This window comes from Aplidium turbinatum, chromosome 12, assembly GCF_918807975.1.
Source record: "Aplidium turbinatum chromosome 12, kaAplTurb1.1, whole genome shotgun sequence".
Taxonomy (NCBI): Eukaryota; Metazoa; Chordata; class Ascidiacea; order Aplousobranchia; family Polyclinidae; genus Aplidium; species Aplidium turbinatum.
Window position 1 is genome coordinate 9,984,369 of NC_137483.1, and position 14,466 is coordinate 9,998,834.

Genomic DNA, 14,466 nt, shown 5'->3' on the forward strand with positions numbered 1-14,466 from the left:
TGTCAGTTCTCATTCAATGGCACATAGTACATGCAATATTTTGTCGGGAAAAAGATTTAACGCACAAGAGCTAGCTTGATTAATGCGACCTGTGAGGTTTCACCAATGCAAGTAGTTAAAATGTTTTATAAGTATGGGAATGTTTGAAGATGAAGGTACAGTACTGTAGATGGTTCGTCAGCTAGTGAAATCTTTGTTCTTAATTAAAAAGAAAGAGTAAAGGTCCCGTACTCAGTTATTGAGCTTTGGAGAATGAGATGATAAGGTTCTCATCACTATAGGCCTTCTGTACTAACAGGAGTAGGGTGGCCAATTCCTTTCTCTCGTCCGCTTTCTCTTAAGCAACGATGCCCACCTAATTTATTACACCCAGGATAAAGGTGAGCACTGTTTATCAATAACTTGCTTAAGCCGGAGCCAAAAAATGTATTTTTGGAAAACCAGTGCCTTATCTGCTGCGGCGCCACCCCACTGAGACAAAAGTATCTTCTTACAAAAAAGAAAACACACTACAAAATTTGATATATGTAGAGTTGTAGAGGACTCGATTACATGTTTTGCAATATTGTTAAAATCAACTTGTCTAAACAAGTAAACATGATTAAACTTACTCGTCCATTGCAGTGATTTTAGAAGAGTCCGCTACAGTCCCATCAGGGCCCGATTAACCATGAGGCACACGAGGCACAGGCCTCAGGCCCCCTGGTTTTGGGGGCCCCCAATTTTTTTTACATTAATACCGTAGGCGTCAATACTTTTATAGGTTTCAAGCAGTGCCGTGTCAAGGGGGGTCCGGATCCCAGGCCCACCATCTCAAGGGGCCCACAAATAATAGATTTTTGTATTTCAGAAAAGTGTTTTTTGAGTTGCTAAAGTTCACTGCATGTACTTGTCCATTAAGAAGATGATTTAGGCCCTTATTATACTAAACCATCTCAAATTTGGGGCATATTATACAAATTTGGGCCCTGACTACACTGAAACATCTCTAAAAACACCATTACTATCAATTACTATCAAAAAATTACCACCATTACTATCAAAAACACCAAAACAAAATTAAAATGCGATAAAGTTAGTAACTTGATCTGCAGAAATGTATTTAACATATAACAGGTTGGATGCAATTAAATATATGAATTCAAAAAGGGCCCAATTGCCACAAAGCGTTTTTGGCACAACTGTTTTAATTACGGTATTTTGGTCATTTACTTTTGTGGTGAAACTTCGATAATGATTACATGCTTAAACATACTGGTAAGAAGCATCATACCTAAAAAGTTCACTCATTGAGGATTCTGTGGAGAAACTATAGAGAAGTTGAAGTGCAATTGCTGTAGTTGGGCCCATTTTAAAATCAATGAAAAAATTGATAGAGTATTTTCTATGTGTTTACCGATATGTTTGAAAAATCTGGCTGTTTTTTTTAAGTATCATTTAGAAAACATTGAAAGAAATTGGAAAGCACAAATAGTGAAATAAAAAAAATAAAAAAACTGGAGGGCCCTTTTGAATAATATTCACATATTCAATTTCTTTTCATCAATAAAAGTGTTTTGTTTTAAAAAATTGTTAGCTGTAAGCAAAATAGCATTTCAAATAGTTTAATTATCATTTCAATTTTAACATTTACAATACCATAATTATAAATATCCTTGACTAGTGATGTTGCGAGCAGGAGAAACCTGTCCTGTACTTTTAGCAGAAACGTTCTTCTGTATTTACTTTTTCTGAATACCGTATAAGTTATGCACATGAAATTGCTCTTATCTTCAAATACCTTATAAGCCTGGCATATCACATGTTGTACGGTACAAAACAAAAATCATTCTTAACACAAGGGACGTACCTGTTTATTCTTGCCACTAACCTAGACTACCATACCCTAAAAACTTTAATTAACTTGAATACCTACATAAAATTATGAAAGCTTTGCCTTGGAATGAAATAATGTTGAATAAAAATAATTGAACACCTGATCCTCAAAACTCTTGACACTGCTTTTGTTTACAAATTACCGTACAATCACAATGTTTTCACCTTGGTTGACAGAACAAGCAATGTTGCCAGATAAAACATAAAAATAGTGAAAAACAATAATGTTACCAGATGACCAAATCTGAATGGAAATTAATAATTTCTACAGCTTTGGTTTTATCCCCAGATTTTATCTGCGCGGTACCGGGCGGCAAAGCAGGGCAAAGTTAAAACAGTCAAAATTTTGTGTGGTACGATGGTATGACCGCGTCGTGACCGATAATGTTCCATGGCCAGTATTGGAGCTGGTATACAAGTCCCCTCCTAACCCCCGGGTCCACGTCTTTTAGGCGCTGACAGTTAGGCGCTGGTCTAATAGGCGCGCACAGCCGCACACTGTGGCGTCTAGATATTTAGGTGCGAAGCACTGTGGCGCCCGGTCATTTAGGTGCTATTGCTAGTCAGGTTTTTTGTAGATTGTATCAGCTTGGCAGGTAGGAGCGTAGGGCAATGCTTTTCACACAAAATATTATATTGAACAGGAAAATATATTGTTTTGTTAATGCGTGTGCGTTGTTGGTCATGGTTTCAGTGAGTGAAGTTGCTTAAACCGGCAATGCTTTTTCACACAAAATGTTATATTCAACAGAAAAAATATATGGGTGAAGCTGCTTAAACCGAGAATGCTTTTCACACAAAATGTTATATTGAACAGAAAAATATGTCATGGTTTCCGTGAGTGAAGCTGCTTAAACCGGCAATGATTTTCATATAAAATGTTATATTGAACAGAAAAATAGCCTACGTTGTTTTGTTAATGCGTGTGCGTTGTTGGTCATGGCTTCAGTGAGTGAAGCTGCTTAAACCGGCAATGCTTCTTCACACAAAACGTTATATTAAACAGAAAAATATATGGGTGAAGCTGCTTAAACCGGTAATGCTTTTCACACAAGTTGTGTGAAAAGCATTGCCGGTTTAAGCAGCTTCACTCACGGAAGCCATTATATAATTTTCTGGCAAGCTGCCACTCTGATACAATCTACAGACTTTACTAGCAATAGCACCTAAATGACCGGGCGCCACAGTGCTCCGCACCTAAATATCCAGACGCCACAGTGTGCGCGCCTATTAGACCAGCGCCTAACTGTCAGCGCCTAAAAGACTTGCTCCCTAACCCCCTTGGCAACTCATAGCAAAGACAGGACTCAACCAAACATATAGGGTGAAACTACTTTACCTTTGCTTTACTGTTCACACACTTCCATCCACATGTTTTGGTCAATTCCTCTTTATCATGAGTTGCCAAGGGTGGTTGGGACTTGTGTAGCCTACCAGCTCCCCAGTATTTTTTTATTTTTATTAGAAATTGTTAACACTTTTGCCTTTCATTCCGAACAAAGATGTAGCTAAGAAATGATAAACCTGCGTTTGCGGTTACTTACACTTGTGTTGTTTTCTAAACTGGTGAGAAAGTCTATTGAAATGAACCACATTTCCATGTCGATGCAGTGAAAATATACACAATATTATAGGTTTGCTTGACAATAGAGGGCCCAAAATTATTCTGGCCCCGGGACCCACAAAGGGTTTAATACAGCACTGGTGTCAAGGAACCATTAATAAACTCTGCTAGTTCAAATTCAAATGTAGCCTATATTTTGCTAGTGTTTCCTGTATGAAATTGAAATGAGCTCAATTGCCAATCTGTTAGAGAGATTTTTCATCCAATAATTTTTGTAATAAGTATAAAAGTGTTCATACTGTTAGAAAGTTGTAGGTAAATTGGCTAAATTAATATTTATGAAGTTATAGTTTTGCTTGAACTATTTTTTAGCCCATATTTCATCATTCGCAGAGACTAGCCTACATGGCATTGCTTTGAAAGCGATTGCAAACAGGGGCCCCTAAACTTAGCTATGCCTCGGGCCCCCATGAGCCTTAATCAGGCCCTGAGTCCCATGCTTTCTGAACTTCGTAACCCAACTAACAATTGTTGATTTTGATGGAAAGATGCGACAATGGAAACGTTTTCGGAACTGAATCTGTACACTCAGGTATGATTTCATCGCAAAATAGGTCTCCAGGGAGAATATCTTCTGCTGATTTGTCCAAGACATTTTTGGGGCAACTATAGTTGCAAACTATCAGCCATAGGTTTACCTATCACGTCCTGCAACAGAAAAGACATTTGTTAAAGAATGGATTTTTTCATCGAATAAAACATGGGTACGCATCTTTTTGGGTCACCCTGTATTATGTTTTGCAGTCAATGACCAACTTTTACAAATGTTGTATATTATCTTATACAAATATTAAATGCTTTGTAGTCTTGTTTTCTTTTTACTTTGTGTTTCTTTGTGTTTGAAAATATTATTAATGCGCATAACCAACTGAAAGAGGTAAATACGTTAAGTGCTTTAAAACCCTTTAACTGCCACGCTTTTTCGATGCATTTTTCAGAATTTAGCTTGAGCATGGCCATGGCTTGAGCAAGGCTTTGATTTTGAACTGCTGTATTAAACATAAAAGTTGTTGCATTTTCAACAGTCTTTTACAATATGTTTACAAATTTTGTGTATTTTTTTTAAATGCCTTAAATGACTAAAATTTCTAACAAACTGCAAAAATTTTGTGTTTTTTTGACTTTTTTGTTACGTTTAGATATGTGAAAAAAAAAACCTTCAAACTGTGGTAAACGTCACCGCTAGACGTCAGGCAAGTGTCAAGCTTAACACGCAACGCTGTGAGGGCAATGTTTAAGCGTTGTGCGAAGAAAGAACCACATAAACTTCACTTTGTAGCCTACAAAAAATAAAAATTCTCTGTAAATGATTGACAATTGCAGAAAAAATTCAAAAACAAACCTAGTAATTTTTTTCAACTTTTAAACAATACAAGTCTTCCTCTTTCTAAAAAAGTAAGACCCATACAGTTTGGCAAACAAAAACCAGTGTTATGGTGATTGCAAACAGTGTGTATTTTTTTAGGGCTTTGGTTTTTTAAAGAGCCTCTGGCAGTTAAAGGATTAGGGTTTTACTTTGGGTGTTTTTAACCTGCTGAGTTACATCGTAAAGAGGCCACGACTTCTCTCGCTCGCCGCGCCCTGGACCCCGACCACCTTGCCGCACAACAACTACTTAAGAACGCAGAAGAACTTGGTTTAAGTGCAGAACACTGGACGAACCACATGCGCAACACAGAATGGCAAAAAGACACCTCCACGCTCCGTGACTTTACATTGCCGATCTCCGTCCACCGGGGATGTCTTTCGCAAGACTTGCGTGGGTCAGGCTTAACCGTCTGCGAACTGACGTCGGCCGCTTTCGTTTGGACATGCACAAGTGGGGCTTGACTCCTCCATCAGAATGCGAGTGTGGTTCCACAAAACAGACCGCAGACCATGTCATTCATCACTGCCTAACCCACCGGCCTCCACACAGTGCACATAGACTAAGGACCATGGACGACGAGACTGTCGAGTGGCTGATGACTTCCTGCCCTCCAATCTAGCCTGGAAAGACCTGCTCATTCGCCGACGACAAAGATAGATAAGTGTTTTCAACAAATCTCAACGAATTTCAAATTTTGTTTCATAATCGCAGGCTTTGTAGAGATTTTCATCATCTTTGCCCAATTTTTTGTGGAGTAAAATCAACCCGTTACGAGGATTATTTAAAATAACCTATTGCCACGAGATACAATCTTAACGTAGGCTAACTTACATGAAAAACGTCGCACTTCACAGGAAAGATTCACCAAATGTCGCGTGCAATCTTTGTGAACATTGGATTGTATTGTTCTTGTCCACTTAACCTACAAATTTTGAACGAAAAAGGGTAATTTTGGTGAATGTTACTTTTTCATCTTGTAACCCTCATCATCAGCGCAATCATAGGCCTATATTATGTGACCTGCCATAGGCCTAACTATTTTCTGCAATGAAGTAGGCTAAATGTAGGTTACCATAGTTTTATATGGTCTCATGCAATTTTTTTAAACCCTTTTCGCTATGAAAATTTTCTACATGCGCAACTGCTCGAATGTGTTTCTTGGTTCGATTCTTGGTCAAGTCACATTAAAGATTAAGAGTGGTTCGATTTGTGCTTCCTCTTGTAACACGAATAAAAATAAGTCAAAATCATGACAAGTTTAAATCGGTTATAGGTAAATTGTTCGTAAAACAATTGTTCGTAAACAGTTGTTCGTAAAACAATTGTTCGTAAGCAGTTGTTCGTAAAATCAAATCCCTAAAACAATTCTTCGTAAAGCATTTCTTGGTATACATCAATTCTCAATTGCATGCACAAAGAAATGCTTTATGAAGAATTGTTTTACGAAGAATTAATTTTACGAACAATTGTTTTACGAACAACTGTTTACGAAAAAAACGTCGGACACCGTTTAAATCGTAGGCCAGTAGGTAGCATATTGAAATATGAAAGGTGTTACAACACATCAATTGTTGTGGAATAACAACAATTTGCAACGTTTACTTCGTTCTCTTGAAGTGTTCGCTTTCTGTTACAGCATAAAGTCTATCTTTTGATTGTGATTATTTTTATCCTTTGACCGAGAAAGCTTCATCGGAAGCTTCATTCTGCAATTTTATGCATGCTTACCGAGGCTTCCAACTTTTGAGGCAGGCTCGAGACAAAAAAATGTTTTCGCAGGTTGTCGTGAAGTGTTGCTTTCTCCACCAGGTGTTAAATGGAAAGCTGTCTTCAAAACTAATGAAGATTTTTACATTTTATATTACAGAGTAGGCTATAACCTGTTTGAAGGCTGCATTAATACTTTTTGGATTAGGCCTATATTTATAATGTTAAATTACAACTATGTTGAAATACACTAAAATCAATGTTAAAAAAGTTAAATAGGCCCTACACCTCTTCTTTCTCATTGTTCTTCCAGTTTTTACAGCTAGAAAAATACTACGTTGCGTTTCTTGAGAAACATATTGATCATAAATTCACTTTACTCTCATCAAGTTTTATTTACATTTGATTCAATTTTCGTTCATCATGATAATCAGCACATACTACTTTCGCCAGTCAAACAAGTTTGCTAAAACCATATGTTCTATTTGTTGAGAAAACTAAACTAGGCCTAACTCCTGTTTTGTTTAAGTAGTCATGTTGAGGTCAACAAATTGGTAGAAGTGTTGATTGCCTTGCTAGGGTTGTAGTTAACAATGAACAAAAAGACAGTAATAAAATCATAACAGAGTGCTCGGTCCATTTTACTTAATGTTTTATTGCGGTCTTGAGAACTTGTTCACTTTTTATCTTTTCCGCTTATTTATAGAGCCCTGTTTCTTGTTCAACCTCTTGAGACTTAGAAAAAGGATAAACCATCTCCACTGGAGAACATCACAGAAGTCTTCCGAATTTTTATACATAAACAAAAAATATTTTGAGTCATGATGGGATCCGATTTGCTTATACACGCATGAGTGTTCTGCATGTCATGATAGCGTTTTTCAAGAACATTAGGCTATTTTCATTACAAAGAATGAGAGTTTTTATTTTCTCATTATAGTTTTCTCGAGTTAATTTCAAGATTTTTCGGAGTGTTATTTTCTAGCTTTATTGATCAAGAAAATTATCTGCATTTTTTTGTTATGTTTCAAGTTTCCAAGACTTTTACTCTGTCTTACGATTCTGTTTTTGTAGCAGTTTTGCAATTCTTTCCATCTGTTACTTGGGGTAGCAGCTAAAGAGTTAGACCCTCGACACCAAAGGCTCAATAACAGAGAAAGAATTGCGTCGATAAGTTATAGAACTCTTCTAACTTTATAAACCATATACGGGACGGAAATATATGAAAACACAAAAAACTGCAGTTGGCCTTCAACGTACTAACTCAGGGGTCACCAACCTTTTTTGCATGCGGGCCACTTTGGCACTAAGGAGAGCTGTGGTGGGCCGCACTAATAAAATTTTAGGTAGGTTGACTCTTATGCCAGAAAAGAACGTATTTCGTAGCCAGTATCCAGAGTTATATATTGTTAATATTTATCTTAGAATACCGCAGCAACAAATTTAGTCGAACAACGCTACTGCCAGGCCAAGCTACTTTAACAACACTTTTGACTTCTTTAACAATACCGTACCTAATAAATGAGGCCACTTGTTTTGCGCACTTATAGCTAGGCGAGCGGTTTCATCATAATATTCATCGCCAAGCAAGAGTGTTGTCACATCGCTTTACAAAAGATATCTTACAAAAGATATCTTGCATTAACAGTTTCAGTAAAAAAGGAATTGTTTGACACATCGCAGTACAGGCAAGAATAGTGACCTGCAAACATATCAGCGAAAAATAGGCTCCAATAACAGGAAAAAAAAAGCCAGGCATCATGAAATAAACGCTTGTGGAAATCACCGAAAAAACGTTTCTATCGTAACTCATGAACAGTGTTCCCTCTGAAAAAGCACTGATTTGTTTTTTCATTCTTTTTGTGAGAGTCTATAAAACCGTCTTTCTTAGATTATTATGAGACAACTGTCACTTGCGGTGCTTATCAGCATTGCAAGAATTGTTGATTAACAACATTTTGCAGTACTGAGATAAATATTTTCATAATACAACCAGAAAAAGTCTTTAAATTTATATACTGTATAATATTTTGCCAGTTTATTATAAATTGAGTTGGCACACCGGCCTATTTTGCCAACAAAAACTTGCATAACGGGAACAGTGCTCGTGAAACACAATAACGGTGAAACGCACACTAATGTTTACATGACATTTACAAACTTAAAATAAGCAACCCTATGCTCACAGACAATTTCGAAAACAGACGTTTGTATCAACCACTGGGACAGTGTGGCTGAACACCGCTTTGGAATAACTTTAAGCAACCCTCACTTAGAACTAAAACAGACGTTTGTATCAACCACTGGGACAGTGTGGCTGGACACCGCTTTGGAATAGCTTTAAGCAGCCCTCACTTAGAACTAAAACAGACGTTTGTATCAACCACTGGGACAGTGTGGCTGGACACCGCTTTGGAATAACTTTAAGCAACCCTCACTTAGAACTAAAACAGACGTTTGTTGTATCAACCACTGGGACAGTGTGGCTGGACACCGCTTTGGAATAACTTTAGGCAACCCTCACTTAGAACTACCATATGATTGGTCGGTCGGTGGAATCGTATGCAAAGCGAAAATAATTATGCTTCCCAGAAGGTATTTTTTGCCTTCATGCTCTTTAACTCCAAAAAAGTATTTTTGGTTATACTTGTACGCTGATACCTTCCGCGGGCGCACATAACAGCGTGGCGGGCCGCCAGTTGGTGACCCCTGTAGTAACTGATGTGTCGTGTCCTGAAATAGTTTTCAGGCTTTTTGATGACCGTGTGCCCTGTTTAAAAAACATTTAGTAGTGTCTCTATCGTATGTAATTATTTTGGTAATTTGCGCGCATAATATCCGTAACCTGCTTTTGTTGAGCCGCTTGTTGGAGTTCAAAAGGGACTTCTACCTTGCAACATAATCTTTATCAAATAAAATTCTAATTGTCTTGATAAAATCAAATTGTAAAAAATCATCGGTGAATAATTTAATTTTTGTTACTGAAACGTGTAGCTTAATCAATTACATTTTGAAGCAGGTGTAATTTGAAAATTTCCGAACAGTGTAATTAACAATTTTAATGGTGTGATATTGTAATGTAATTGAACTGAAAACTATGTCATTGATTCAGCTCTGGCATTCATTGTTGTATTTGTACTACTGAGAGTGTTTGAACCTTTTTTTCGGTCAAAGTCTTGAAGAATTTTGTTCCGTTTTTTATGAAAAGATTTTTGTTTCGAACAGCCTTGGTTAGGCTGTAAATCAAGAGCCTAGTGGCCAATTTATGTTGTTTTAGTCAACTGGAAGCCACTTTGGCACAAAAACTAAAAGTAGAGCTGGACAAGACAAAAATATTTCAAAATAAAAAGAACTTTTGTTTTGTTTCGCATCAAGTCATTTGGTAAAAATTTCTGTTTTAATTAAAGAATCTTTTCTAACAACCAGACACTACCACGGGTAAAACTATGCTGCTGTTATTTCCGTATCATTAGAAAGTACACTCCAAAAACTTTTTTTGATATGTTATAGACTGCAGAGCGTTCAAGAAAATTTGAAAAGCTTGCTCATGGCGGTCTATTAATTTTGCTTATTTTCTACTTATTCTCTCGTGCATGCTGATTCCACAGATATTATGGTTTTGTTCATCATGCTATGTCTTTATTATATAGTTGCTTTGGTTTCTTTTTGTATTGCTTATTATTCAATCGTTATTACTTTTGCTTAGTTACACCCGAATTACAGTACATGGGCTGCCCATTGTCAAAGGATCTATGCTCCTTCTCTGTAGATGCTTTAACTTCATTGTATAAATGTATATTGCTACGCCTACTTGCTTTACCTCATGAATTTTAAGAATGTGATGCAAATACGCTTTTGAAATGTGGTTCCATTTTAAGAGCATGACAAGAAATGGGTTAAAATTAGATTCGGTTGTTTGCAGCACATTGCAATTTCAAAATTAGAAAGTTTGCCTATTGGTCATTGAGGAACAAAAGTTTCTCAGAGATTGTGCTACAGATAGTTTGTGAAGAGTTGATATTGCTTGAATGATGAATGCAATAAAGTCGATAGTTCAACAGCGACATGAACAGATACATTAAATTAAATCATGCAAGTGGTTTTACAAAAAATGTTTATGAAAATCTGATATGGTACAACCACGGCGTACCCAACCATCTGTTGAGTATGAGTACGCTATGGGTACAACTGATTGATGTGATAAATTGACAGCAAAAAGACTTAGCTTCAGTAAATACATTGAATCAAAGTACGCAATATTACAACAGGTCCTTACAACAAAGGGTGTCGGTTGACAGAAAATACGACCAAATAATCAATAAAACTCTGACAGCAAGCTGTTTCAGGAGCTATCATACATAATCATAGTTATGAAAAAATTTCAAAATAAGACAAATTGTGAAAATGTGTTAGTATTCCAAAAAGGCTATGTTGTTACGTGTAGACAAAAACATATTTCATAGCCGTATTTTCGCGAAATTAAACGTAAAGTTTCTTCTTTTTATTTCACGCATAAGAGAGTTTATCAAGCAAACGTAGGCCTACTATGCATTGATGAAGAGATGATGTGATTTGACCTTTACCTTTCTCACAAATAATCTTTAAAAAATCATGACAATGTTTAGAAATAGAAAAGGTATACTCTTGAGTATCGAAAGTAAATCGATCACCCAACTCTGAAGAAAAAGCTGTAAATACTAATGAAATTTTAAAAATATTACTCAAACAGAATGTTTTTTTTTTGCAAATTGACGAACGCTACTTTTAGAAAAATAGTTTTTTGTTTGATGCTTACTTTTAACCGATACAACTGTAAATATCCACAACAACATATAACGCGAATGTTCATTTCAATGTATTTTCCCTTCGATTCGTTTATTGCTTTAGTTCACTTGGAAACGCAGCTTCGCATTTGCAAATGCTCGACATCTTAAAACACAAAACAATTTCTTCAATAACAATCTTAGGATAAATATTACGAAAAAATTTACTTTACAAGAACGTTCACTGAAATATTCCAATCTTATTTAGTTCATTGTGCTGTAGTTTTAAAGAAAAGATAGCCTTCGCAAAACATACACTTCCATTTTATAGTCTGCTGCTAAATTCTTGTGACGAATGCGTAGACGGACGGATTGCAAGGTTGTCATCTGTGTTCTTTGCTGCATATGAAACAATTATGAGCATTATATAATAATCATACACGACATTAAAATGAATCAGTAAAATTTCGACTTAACAGACGGCAATTTACCCCAGCAGAGCCCTTTGCTACATATATGCACTATTGCATAACTGCAGACAGTTCCCACCGTTTCGGCCTTCCAGCCTCAGTGCAGTAGGTACACTGGTATGGCCATGGAGATATATAATATGCGCACTATTGCATATATGCAAGCCTTTGTTGCATATTTGCAACAAAGACTTTGAGAAGCACATGCTTTTGAAGGAGTAAAATGAATATTTTTGTTGATGATAGCCCATATACTTCAAATAACTCAGCTATATGCTAATGTAGCCTAATAAAACGTATGAAAACAAGAAGATAAAACATTTAAAAATTGCTATGCCAGCCATACTAGATCTCATTTCACTTTTACAAATTACTGTTTGAGCATATCATTGCACGAATAGGCTACAATTTCCATGACGTCAGTTTAGACAAAAAATCGAACTACTTGCGGTGACAAAGATAATGAGAAGGTAACTTATTCAAAACAGCCTAAATAAACAATAAACAAAGTATAAAATTTAAGATATCTAGTGTAATAGAAGGTTTTGAAACCGAAACCCTCCCCATGCATATACAACTGGCGAGTGTAAGTGCCTTCAGGTAAAACTAAATATACACAATTCTGAACAAAACTTTTTTATTCTTGTTAAATGCTGCCTTACTGTTATGCTGATCAAAAAGTTAATGCCTTACATACTTTCTTAAACAGTTTGCAGGGAGGCTTTTCTTCATGCTAAACTATTTTGATTTCACACACTTTCCACACCACGTCTCAGCAAAAACTTTCTTCCAGATTATTTCCAGTAAGTCAGAGTAAAGAAAGGGATTGAAGGCGCTGTTTATTGGCAGCAAAACAATGGCTGCAATAGCATAAGCCTCTTCAGTCAATTTGCCACCTGGAAATAAATAAACAAAGTGACTAGCTTCTGGTGACGCTATAAAACTTTATGTTTGTTTTTTTTTGTAAACGCATTGGCTGAATGAAACGTTTTGTATGGCGGAATGGCCCGTTTTGGAGAATCGAATTCGGAGAGTCCGATTCGGAGTGGCCGATTTTGAGGAATCCCAATTCGAGCCTTTTTCGGAGAAAATCGATTTGGTGATTATTTAAATCCAACGACGGTTTCTGTTTATTTAGAGAATTAGTAGGGATCTTTTGGGTAAGCGCTGTTTGTGTTTACCTTCTCATAACCATGCAAACGAGAAACTTATTGTTTCAGTGAGGTAGATATAAATTAGCTGATATCTTGTGGATATAGGCTATAGCGATATCCAGCAACAATATCTGGCATATTTAGTAACTTTAGTCAAAGCATTTTCGCTGAGACTTCATTTGATTCACTACCGTTGTTAATCATGAAACGCCGTTTGAACACCTTCATTTTTTCGCTGAAAACTTAGTCGAGACTTTTTTGCTGAGACTTTATTATATAAACCTCTATGATAAGCTAATTCCTTTGAATAAGCAGATGCCGCTGTGAGATTTTAGAAATCTCCGAAAAAGGCTTTCTCCGAAAAGGCTGTCTTCGAATTGTGATTTCTCATAATTGGATTCTCCGAATAGCAGCAGACCGTTTTGTATGGCCATTACAGTACAAGTTATTAGACCTACTTAATGGTGAGCGCTACGTGACGCCTGTTGCTAACAGGATTGAACTTTTCGCGCTTGCAAGGAAAGCTTGTTCCTTATATGGAAAAAATATTTTCGGTTTGAACATTTGTAAGCGTAAATTCTATTAGGCCATTCATTGGATTTATGACGCTGTTGCAGTCTTTCGGTTTCGTTTCGAATTGGATAACAGCGAATTTTTTTTTTTGTTTTTTTAAAACGAAACCAACCCAAAGCATTACACATCAACACACTAGGCCTACATGTTTGTTTCAAACAACCCTATACTTGCTGCTGTGAGCACTCAAATATGTGTTGAAAGCTCACTGATCTCAATGCATCGTTTTCAAAGCTGTTGCTTTTAATGATAGAGATAATGGTTTTACCTCCTACGCTCACAAAAGCCATGATGCAAATTGGAATCCAACAGCAGAAGTTCGTGAGAATGATTCTGGTGATCTTGCGTTGTAAGGCGGAATCTCGTTTGCCAATTGCAGCGACGCCTGCTCTCCGTCTACTTTTGATGGTGATGCTAAAGTGCAATTTATTTTAAGCAATAGCTGTAATAAGTTTAAGAATAGCAATGTTTCAGTTTTATATGTTTCTAGTCAGCTTGATTGTAGCAAGAATTGACAGTAATAGACATCGCTGTTTCGCCAATGAGGCTGGGCTGGTAAGTAACAGCGCACCATCAATTCTGTCACAGTTTTGTCATGGTATTTCAATTCTTTCTGCTACATAAACGAACCTTGATAACCCGGCTTGTGTTTATGATTTAAAGCCTCAACACTTACAATTACTGTATCCAGTGACGTAGCCAGGAATTTTGAAAGGGGGGAAGGGTTTGACGGTGTGTTCGCCTAAAACGAGACCCAGCGGCGGGGTTGTGGGGGGCATCCCCCAGAAAATTTTGAAAAATTACTTTGAATTTGGTGCATTCTGAGAGCATTTTCAACAAAAATGTGGGTACGAATATTCCTGTAAAATGGTGCTGTCCGGTGGCATAGCATAAAGGATGAGATCATGTTTTCTTCGCATTTTTCTGAAAT

At 36.7% G+C, this 14,466-nt stretch overlaps 1 long non-coding RNA gene across 1 annotated transcript; it reads right to left on the reverse strand.

Annotated features, from left to right (window-relative positions):
* Positions 1–11,470: 11,470 nt before the first annotated feature.
* LOC145781401 (uncharacterized) lies at positions 11,471–13,924 on the reverse strand. Its single transcript, XR_014290729.1, has 3 exons — positions 13,804–13,924; positions 12,506–12,704; positions 11,471–11,737 (listed from the first exon to the last, which is right to left on the reverse strand). It is a non-coding gene; the product is annotated as an uncharacterized LOC145781401 (long non-coding RNA).
* Positions 13,925–14,466: the final 542 nt, after the last annotated feature.